This window comes from Grammomys surdaster, unplaced genomic scaffold (genome assembly GCF_004785775.1).
Source record: "Grammomys surdaster isolate TR1022 unplaced genomic scaffold, NIH_TR_1.0 137, whole genome shotgun sequence".
In the NCBI taxonomy this organism is placed as follows: Eukaryota; Metazoa; Chordata; class Mammalia; order Rodentia; family Muridae; genus Grammomys; species Grammomys surdaster.
The window spans coordinates 6,266,577-6,276,811 of record NW_021604595.1 but is presented as its reverse complement, the minus strand read 5'-3'; the positions used below and the strand labels follow the sequence as shown (position 1 = coordinate 6,276,811).

General features: G+C 45.3%; 1 long non-coding RNA gene across 2 annotated transcripts; it reads left to right on the top strand.

The window, feature by feature from the left end:
- Nucleotides 1-357: 357 nt before the first annotated feature.
- LOC114617605 lies at nt 358-9,014 on the top strand. 2 transcript variants are annotated; one of them, XR_003710821.1, is made up of 4 exons: nt 358-679; nt 5,733-5,806; nt 6,491-6,626; nt 8,993-9,014. It is a non-coding gene; the product is annotated as an uncharacterized LOC114617605 (long non-coding RNA). The 2 variants fall into 2 exon arrangements; XR_003710820.1 differs by lacking the exon at nt 8,993-9,014 and having other exon boundaries at nt 6,491-8,797.
- Nucleotides 9,015-10,235: the final 1,221 nt, after the last annotated feature.

Here is a 10,235-nt window from a genome sequence, read left to right as displayed (position 1 = left end):
CCTCTAGTCATGGCTGCAAACCCTTCAGAATAAGGTGAATGCATGTCCCAGGATGTCGTATGTATACTGACTGGATCCTACTGATGGTAGTATCTGGTAGATGTAGATTGTACTAGAACACACTGGGTGAGGAGATCATACATGCTTAAGGAGAAGAAAGTATACTTCCTCATAATACCTCTCTCTGTAGGTGTCATGGAAAGTACCTCAAAGACGACATTACTTCATGTATGAATAACAAATAAATCTCTGTTTTACCCAAGAGGGAACAAAGGCTCAGACAGGCTATGACCAAGGGTGAACTAAGTTATGACAATTTCAAGATCTCCATGGTATAAGACAACAAATGCTATTTCTCCTAGCCTTCAGGCCTTTGTGGCCCTCCAGGACAGCTGTCCTCTGTGTGGTGACTCAGAGACTCAGCTGCTTCTGTACTGTTGGATCTGTCATCTCAACGTGAAGCTTATGAATTTGCCCCAGCAGGGGAAGTGAGAGAATGGAGACTCTCACAGGGGATTTTCACTGCTTCCAGCCAGGAAGTGACACATGCTACTTGGAAGAAGGAAGATCCTGATTAAATGCTGAGAGACTTGGCCTTCCCAGAAGCACATACCACTGAGTCCTGTGATGTCCCCCAGAGAGAAAGAAAGTAACATTCACTGCCCTTCATCAGATTCAGGTTTGTACCCTGTTCTGTCATCTGAATAATTCTCCACTGTGACACAGACTGGCTTCCTTCATATTTAGTGGTCATCTGTTGAAGGCAAAGGTGCGGACAGTGTTCAGTGTCAATGTTATTGATTTAGCACCTGAAACACCTTTTCAGGGTTCTTTCTTCTGGTCCCTCCCTTCTTCTGTCACTTTCCATTGTCCCTCTCCCCTCCTCCAACCATCCCTCTCTTTTCTCTTAAACTTCCAAGGGAGGGATCTAATTGACTCAGTTTAGGAATCCTGTTCTCTCTAGAGGAATCAGCTCTGCATGGGAGAGGGAAGAGGAAGGACACCTTACAAGGGCATGGGAAAGGGGAAAGAAGGAGGAACTCCAGAACAAAAGTCACTGGAGATAGTAAGTGACAGAATAAAGATTTGGACCTAAGTCTGGCTCCAAGGTCTTTTTCTATTTATTATGCAAAGTCTCCTAAGATAAGACTGGTTCTTACCTATAGAAGCAACAAATACTGCAGTAAGCTATGAATCTTCAGCTAAGACTTCGAAAAGATGGTTCATTTCATTAGCTGTTAGGGAAATGCAAACCAGAACAATGAGGGATCCATCACCAGAAATACAATGAAAAACCAAAATGTGTACAATGATATGGAGGATTGAGGACCCTGGCTTTCTAAAAGTCATCGTGGAGAACTCTTTGACAGAATTTAGATATCTCAGTTGCATGTGCCCCTTGTCAATGACTTGACATCCTACTACCATAGAATAAAAAGGAGAGTGTGTCACCATAAAAAGCATCCTGCCTTCACTAGTAATAGCCAAAACTCAGAGTACTCACACTCATCAACAGGGTGAACATGTTAGGTTAATACTCACCTGCAAAAAGAATGTTATGTGTGATATCTGCAACAGTGGAGAAGAAGCTCAAAAATATGCTAAGCCCAGAAGTGAGACACACGTACAGACTCTACAGCTCTAACTTTGAAAGTCCTATGCTAGGCACACTAATCTTCAGTGCTAGAATGGTGGGTGTTTGTAGGGTAAGAATTGAATAGAAAGGAAGGAAAAGGACAATTCTGGAATAATGGTAGTAGGTTGGTATATTGAGTGTGGTGGTTATACAGGTGACATTTGGGCCAAACATATTGACTTGTATACTTACAGTATGTAGCTTACACTCAACAAAACCTATACCTAGGAACAATAGCTGTAGATCCCAAACAATTGCTTTCTCACCCTTGCTTAAGTCCTTTATACCCTGGATCATTGTTGTTGCCAGGGACAGTAGTCTTTTGGCTTGAAGAAACCCTTAAGAACCATCGTGGACTACACATAAATGGGTGTGACTCCCTGTGTGGACGAGTGGCTTGTTCAAAGCAAAGTCTTTTCATTCTGGAAGTGCTTTGTGACTCACAGGAGGAGAGTGTGACTTGGTAGTCACATTCTCATCTGAGAAGATAGCAGAGCTAGACAAGGGTTGGGGTTCAGATGGGACGTGGGTTTGAGCCCTGGCTCTGCGTTGCCCATCTGTTAGATATTAAACAAACTGCACAGCTTCCCATCACCTCTCCTGTAGATGAGAGATACATAATGCTCAACTCATAGATTCTGCAGAGGACCAGACTAGGACATGCATGCAGACTTTGACATTAAAGATAAACTGAGGATCTCTTTGTTATCTTCTAGATAGTTTGGGAATTTGACTCAGATGTCCAACAGAAAGTTCCCAAAACATTCCCCTAACTACCTTTGTCCCACTAAATGAATGAGCCAGTATGGGATACAGAAAAAGGACTTCGTTCCTGGGTTTACATCTTTTATACTGCCCAGAGGATTACAGTTTCATCTCACCCCATCATCATCTCCTGGTCCCACCTGTCTCCTTAGCTCCCCAAAAAGGGATGGGCTTTCAGAGACCAGTTTTGAATCGAAATGAAACACTCTACTTACATCCTCAAGACCTGGGTTAATTCAAGATAGCTTAAGACCTCAAGTGGAAGTGCATGGAGAGTGAGAACTGAGGCCAAGGGAGGTGTGCCCGTCTAGCTCACTTGGGTATTGGGTGTGGGCTCTGTGCCAATCTGATACTCAAAACGTACCGTCAATAAGAAACTCTTATAAAGGAGATAAGTCCCAGAAGAGCCCAGGTTGTATCATGTGCTAGAAGACTGTGTTCGCCTCTGACTCCTATACCTAAGACAAAATTTGGACAATATCTAAATGCCACCTTTCATAGCTAAAGAATTGTTGTGACACCGAAAAAGTCACCTACCATTCCAGACCAGATCTGGGAACCGAACTCAAGTTGTCAAGGACATATGACTCTCATACATGGCCATGGGCAGAGTCCACCTGCCTCTGTCTTCTCTTTAGTTGACATCAGTTCAGGTCAGGCCTTGTACAGCTCTGTTACAAGGCAGTTTCCTACTGTTCTGGCATCCAGTGCCACCTTCTTTGAGTGAAGCCAGCTACATTTTGGAGCGGGTCATTCTCTGCACTGGGGGTGCTCACGTTTCCTGAAGTCCAGCAGACCTGAGTTCAGGCCTCTCAGGCACTAATAACCATTCTTGTTCATTTCCCAAAGGATTTAATGTGGCAACTTATCTGGAAAGTTTAGTCAAGGACTTGACACTTTGTAAGCCTTTAAGATAGACACATTGGTTATTGTTCTTAGTGTATTTCCTGATTATAATAAATTTTGTGTTGGTCTCCAACTGCTGCTTCTAGGCAACTATCTTGAGTCCTACGTTAGATTGTCATTTTTGTGAGAAGGAAGACAGCGTATATATTCTACTGATATGTTGCCCATTGTATTGAGGGTAGGCCTGGGGTTTGGAGACACTATCAATAACAGCTTAGGAAGGGATTAGAGGTGACTTACAGGGGACTTGGCTTGCTTTTCCATAAACCTATATTTATGTCATGCGCAGATGATCTGAGCCAGCCCTGTGTTGTGATGCTCTTTCCCAGAATGTCACACTGGGGACATGTTTTCCTCATGCAGATGGATGTTTGTATGTGTGGCAGCTTCACGTTACACTTTTATTTTCTTTCCAAAGCATTAGTTTCTTTTCAGTAGTTCCAGAGTCAGCAAAGACTGTTGGGATACTAGCCACTCTCTCCCTTTCTGAAAGAAGACAAAGGACCGAGGCATTATTTTGTAGATTAAAAGGATTCTGCTTACCCTCCTCACAAGCTCAGTTACAGGGTAATTGTTACTGTGGGAGAGATGGCCATCACTCCTGAAAAGGGACACTGAGTCAGGTGACACATCGACAGAGGCCAGCTGGATCTTTGCAAGAAGTGTTCTCTGGTGATCCCGGCTGTTTTTGTTGAGGAAACAGGAATGTCCTCATTGCTGAGAACATCAGAAGGTGACAAGAGTCATTCAGGGTTACAGAATGACATCAGCAGGTGTCCCTGAGACAGTCTTTTCTCCCTGCTAGTCTGTTGGAAGCTTCCCTGGATAAGGTTGCTCAAAACCTGGGTGAAGGACCCCTTTTAGCTGAGGCTGGGGGACCATGGTCTGCTGAGGCTGTAGCGATGGCACTGGCCAACTTCTTAACCCCTAAGACCAGCTGTCATTTCTTATCTCCTTGTGGAGAAGTGCTAATAACCACTTCTGCATGCATGTGTGTGCATCTACGTGCACTCAGTAATGTCTGCAGGTGTAGGTCACAGACCATTGTCTGCATGTGTAGGTCACAGGCCAATGTCTGCTTGTGTAGGTCACAGATCAATGTCTGGCCTTTTTCTCTATTACTCTTTAATTTTTGAGACAGGGTCTCTCACTGAACCTGGAGTCCACTGATTGGCTAGACTAGCTAGCCAATGAGTTCCCAGGCTTCTTCGCTGGGCTTTCCTCTACCCTAACCCCAGGGCTATAGGAGTCTACCACAATGCCCAGCTTTTTACATGGCTCCGCTAGTCTGAAATCAGGTCCTCATGCTTCTTATACAGCCTCTGAGCATCTCTCCAGCTTCAGGAGCCACTTTACATCCTTCTGTAGAGTAGGCTGGACAAGATCTTTTCAGTGTTACTAAGTTTGCTTCTTTTCTATGGCCTCTAGGAAGTCAGAGGCCTGTGGGAGATGCAAGAGCCCAGGACAAAGAATCCTAGCATGCAAAGCAGAACCCCTGAGAATCCCCTGAACCCATTTCTATTGTTCTATCATTGCCACAGTTTCAAAGACAAGACAGCTCGCTGGGACTCGTCTCTGTACTCTCCAGAATTTTACCTGTTGCTTTTCCCTTGAGCCTCTTTTAATTGCTGCAAAATCAAATTAAAAATGCAAAGCATGCAAAAAATATAGTTTTGAAATGTTTTCTTTTGTGTGTGTGTGTGTAACATTCACCCCAATGGTTAAAAAGAAAAAAGTCAATTCCTTGCTAAATCAGGATACTTATCTTTCTTCCACGTTTCATTTTTACCTCAGGAGGTATGCAGTCTTAAAATATGTGTTCCTAGGGCAGGGTTAGCTTCCTCTGCATACTGTCACATTATCCCCAGACCTCTGCTGAGAGATTCTTCTTAACCTACTGTCTGTCTCCTCCCCCTTTTGGTCCACTGATATGTTTCCTACGTTTCCAGAGGGATGTAGGTAGGGGAGAGAGGCAGAGAAAGGATGGATATGGAGAAAGGGCTTCTTGAAGAAGGCAGGGTAGGATCAGAGGAGAGGCAAGGAGTGACCAAGTCCCTGGCAGGCTCAGGGACCTTCCCCAGAGCCCATTCCCCTACACCCTAGCGTGTACCATTTCTTCTGCTTTCTGGCTTCCAGTGAAACTCAAGACTCCTTACCCTTCCTTCCTCCCCACCTCTCCATTCCCCCATCCCTCTAGCCCAAGAAAGCTTTAGTTACAGAGTGGAGATGATCTGAATCTTTCTTCTACAGTGTTTGCTGTCCCCAGTGTCATGTTCCTTCCCCAACAGTGCCTTGTATGTTGTTGTACAGGGTAAGCTGCTCAGACTTAAGGATGTCCACAGGAAATGGTCTGCAACCATAGAGCGCTCACAGAGAATTACAAGGTATTATGAGACTGCTTGTCTCTCCTTATTCTCCATTATAGCTGCCTGTGGGACTCGGACAGATGTGCTCAGGTGATTTTACAACTCCTGCGTAGGGTCAAGTCCAGATGATCAGGTAAGGTGGTGTGACGCTCCTCGTCCTGTCAGCAAACAGGTTGTTGTTCTGTTTTGTTTCAAGGCATCAAAGTCAGAATGTGTATAGCCATTACAAGAACGAAAGGAGGCCACAGCTTTAGTCCCTGCCCCCTCCCCAAATCTGTACTTCCCCATCTGAACCCAATGAGCAATGGAAAACTTCCAGCAAACTGAGATGGGGAGGAAGGAAAAAAAAGCAGACCTTGAGAAAGTGTGTGAGATAAATCAGGTCATCTATGAAGACAGAATTATGCTGGGAGGTGGAGATTAAGTCCAGTCCTCCGGCGCTGAATCGGCAGTAACACTTCTAGCGGGGACCACCACACCCATCTCTTTACCCAGAGCCCCCTTCTGGTTCCTTAAATGATTTGTTCCCGGGGCACCATAAAACCTTAGACCAGGAGCAGAGTTTAACAATCTAAGCTGACTCTTACTTCTGTCCTTATCTGAGTCTTCATTAGCAACAAATGCAGGTTCTTGGGTCCTGACTCAGACTTACTGAATTCCGTGCAGACGGCATTCTTTTTCTTAGATTGGAACCCAGTGACTGATATCCTCAAATGCAGCATTTTGGGTATATATGTTGAGCAATTTAATCTGAAAGGCCTGATGTTAAACTCAGAATTTAGGTTCCTGACCTGCCTTTGTCTCCTCCCCTCTTTAGCAGAGATTTTCCACAAAGGCCTCCATCCTCCTGAGGATCCCATCTGCACACAGAGAAGCAGAGGCTCCTTCAGGCTGCACATGCAGCTCCATTAACCAGAGAAAACTCAGCTCATATGCCAGGAAGATAGACTGAGGTTGGTAAATACACCTGGATGGATTTTTCATCAGAAGCCATTGTTTGGTCCATAGAGAAGCGTTTCCAAACCAGTGTCTCATATCTAGGCCAAATAGACTGTCACAGGCCACAGAATACTCTCCAGTGCACACCACTGAGTTTCCCTGAAAGCCATTTACTATTTTTCTACAAACTTTTTGTATTCCCCACTCTGCCCATCTACTATCCAAAAGGAGTTCTTCCGTTTCCACATCACCGTTAGTGCTTCCCTGCCTGTAACAAATGCTCGGATCTTTCCGCGGCTTCCTTCTTCTCAGTTGAGACTAGCAATTCTTCAAAGGGTGGAGGTGAGTCTCCCTTCAGTTCTACAGTTTCATATGGGATACTCTTCAGTCTTGACTTGAGTGTTTCTACTTACAAGGAGCTCATTGCAGGAACCGGCAGCTGGTTGCATGCCTTAACAATTGGATGTGTCCATGTGTCAGTGAGATTAATCTAACTTCGGCGACTTCCACCTGCTGGCCCTGGCTCCATCCTGTGGCTGCAATTCAGAGTTATAGCTGACTCGGGATCCCTGGAAATTGGGCTAATTATCCCCATAGTAGGAGTTTGGTAAAACTGAATACAAGAGGCTAAACTGGGAGGGAGGCCAGCGCTTCACATTTTCCTTTCAACCAAATAAAACAGCAAGATTAAGGGCTGTCCCTGGCATTTGTAAGATTATGATAAATATCAGTGTTAATAACAATAGTGACAGTAATAATTACCCATGGTGCGATTTGGATGCAGGTCAAGAAACCATCCGGATCAAATTACACGTAAGAAAAATATGTGTGTTCGGGGTTGGGAATGTTCTCAAAGAGGAAGAAAAATGGACACGGTGAAGCAATTTGCTTTCTAGTGGGAAATAACTGCTCCTTTGAATTCCAAATGGATCATGAGAAATAAAAAGAAAGGCTTTTCTGGCAGGATACTGTAGATGAGGCCTCAGCTTTCTGACGAGATGTGTCTAGGGTAGGAAGGACTCGTGGCAGACAGCAGTCATCTTTGTCTTGTCCACCGATAGCAGGTACACTTCTGGTTGAGTACACTTGTTTAGTCAGAATTGGCTAGTAGAGATCTTTTCTGTCAGTTTCTGGTGGACATTTGGTGGGTGAGATGAGGGAGAGCGTGGTATTCCTATAACAGGCTCATAGATGGTCTTGCTAGAAATCATGGCGTCTATGCCGCAGACCCTTCACTTGGGCCCAATTAAGAGCGATTAAAGTCTGACACAGCTGTTTTCTTCCGAGTCTGTCCCCTTCCGCTTTGGCTCAGACTCCTGCAAGGTTCTGCACAGGCACGTTAATCTCCTTAGGGAGTATCTACTTAACCTTTATCTTCCCCCTCCAAGGCTGAAGCACCAAGATAAGCCTTTGTCCTCAATCTGCAGTCACGTACCAGGAAGAGTAAAGCATTTCAGGATAGAGCCACACTGGGTCTCAGGCTCCTCCGACTCCCCGGTGGCTAGGCTGCAATCTGGAGCATAAATAATCATCTCTGGAGAATCAGCGTGTCCCTTCAAGCAATAAGGACTTTTGGGGATCACCTTATAGAACTAGTGCTGAGACAATGATTAACCCCTCCTTGACCACCTCTTACCCTTTGCCCCAATTCATCCTCTGTTTAACCTAAAGTTCAGGTCTAGACCCTGAAGGCAAAGTTAGTGGGGGCCACGAGACCCCTTTATCCCTTCCTCTTCTTGATGACCTGTTAAATTTCTTAGTTTTTCTCCATTATTTGTCTCTTCAACTGGCATTGAGTCTGGTCGCTGAGCCTCGCCTGGTGTTGCCGGTACAGTCCATGCACTGGCAGCATCCCCACAGCAGATCCCTTCTGCAGGCAGGCAGAGAGCCAGTGCCCCACCCCACCCCCACACCCCCGACCCACAGTCTCTTGTCATCTAGCAATAAGGCACAGGCATCTCCTGGTGTTACCAGGCTACTCGCAAGTGAGGTTTTTTTTGTTTTTTTTCCTTTCCCCAAATTTGAACCTGGAGAGTGTTTACTTCCCGTCTCACCCCAGGGACCTGCTGATTTTTCCCATTACTGTAAATTGCTGCTCTCTGTGCTTTGCATTTGTTATTAAGATGTAATCAGGGTTGCCTAACTGATTAACAGTCTTGCCCTCAGCCCCCACCCCCCAGCCCTCACACCTGACTGGGAAGAAAAGCAATGAAAACAACCTGGGTGGATGTCAGGGGCCAAGGGTTTCTTGTGGGCAGCCTGATAGCTGAGAATGTCAGGAAGCCGCAGGGCACTGGGCTTCTCCATGGATCCCTATCGAAGGGAGAAGAAACCTTGTGCATCTCAAGTTCCTGGGAGCTGAGGTGCATGGTGTTTCTAGGTCCTGTGATGGAATAACGGCCCGTGATGCCTGTGCCGGCCTGCCTAAAGAGGCAGAGAGCAGACTGAGCCAGGCCTTCTGATGATCAAACACAGGGCATCTCTTAAGGCAGACTGGTAAGATGCTACAACAGGGAAGGGGAAGCATGGCAGGTGTCAGCCTTTGGTATAGATCACAAGTCAATCAGCTTGGTGGGAAGCAGCTGCCAGTCCCGGAGAACCCTTCTCTCTTCTCCCCTGCCTGCCCTGTCTAATCTGACCAGGACCTATCTGCTTCTGCCCATGCTTGTGGCCAGTAAAGTAAACAGAAGCTTTGGAGGAACACAAAGAACCAACTCCTAGACTATACATCAATTTCCTAAGGATGTCTGAGCCCCTGTGACCCCTTTCTCTGACCTCCTTTGGCTTTTTGCTTGTTTGTTTTGCAATGGTGGGATTAAGCCCAAGACCTGGTTGAATGCAAAATAGTTTAAGCATCACCATCATGGACACAGAAAGCTAACTGAGACACTGCAAGTCAAAGGAGACGGATCAGCAGCAGCTGTCCCAGCTGACAAGTGTCAGAATGTGATGATTGCTTAGGGGAGCTGGCAACTTCCAGGCCCCTCCACAGACACGCTTTTAAAACCCAAGTCAGCCACGGCATGGCTTGTGTGCCGTGTGTACTTGCATGTTGTGTGATACTGTTTGGGCCACCTGAGTTTTGTTAAGTCTCTTGTCTGTGTTTCAGGAGGGAAGTGGTGAACTCGTGTACTGACACCATATTTGGAGACCCTAGAGAGCTGCAAAGTGTCAGAGAGTCTTCCTTCCCTTTTGTTTGGTGAAGCTGAAGATAAGGCTATGATTTTTTTTTTTTAAAAATATATATAATAAAATTTGGCACCATTTAAAACAGTGGCTCTCAACCTGTGGGTCTTGCTCCCCATGGGGGTTGCATATCTGATAGTTACATCATGATTCATAACGATAGCAAAATCACAGTTATGACATAACCATGAAATAATTTTATGGTTGGGGGGGGTCACCAAAACTTGAGGAACTGTATTAAAATATCTCAGCACTGGGAAGGTTGAGAATTACTGTTTTAAAGGATCAGATGGTATCTGATATGGCTGACACTATGATTACATGAGATAATACCTACCTGGGGATTATGGCTGACTTATCCTAATGGAGAAAAATAAAAATGCATATTTATATTTAATAATTCCAGCATTGATGAGGGAGGGGCTCATAAGACTCCC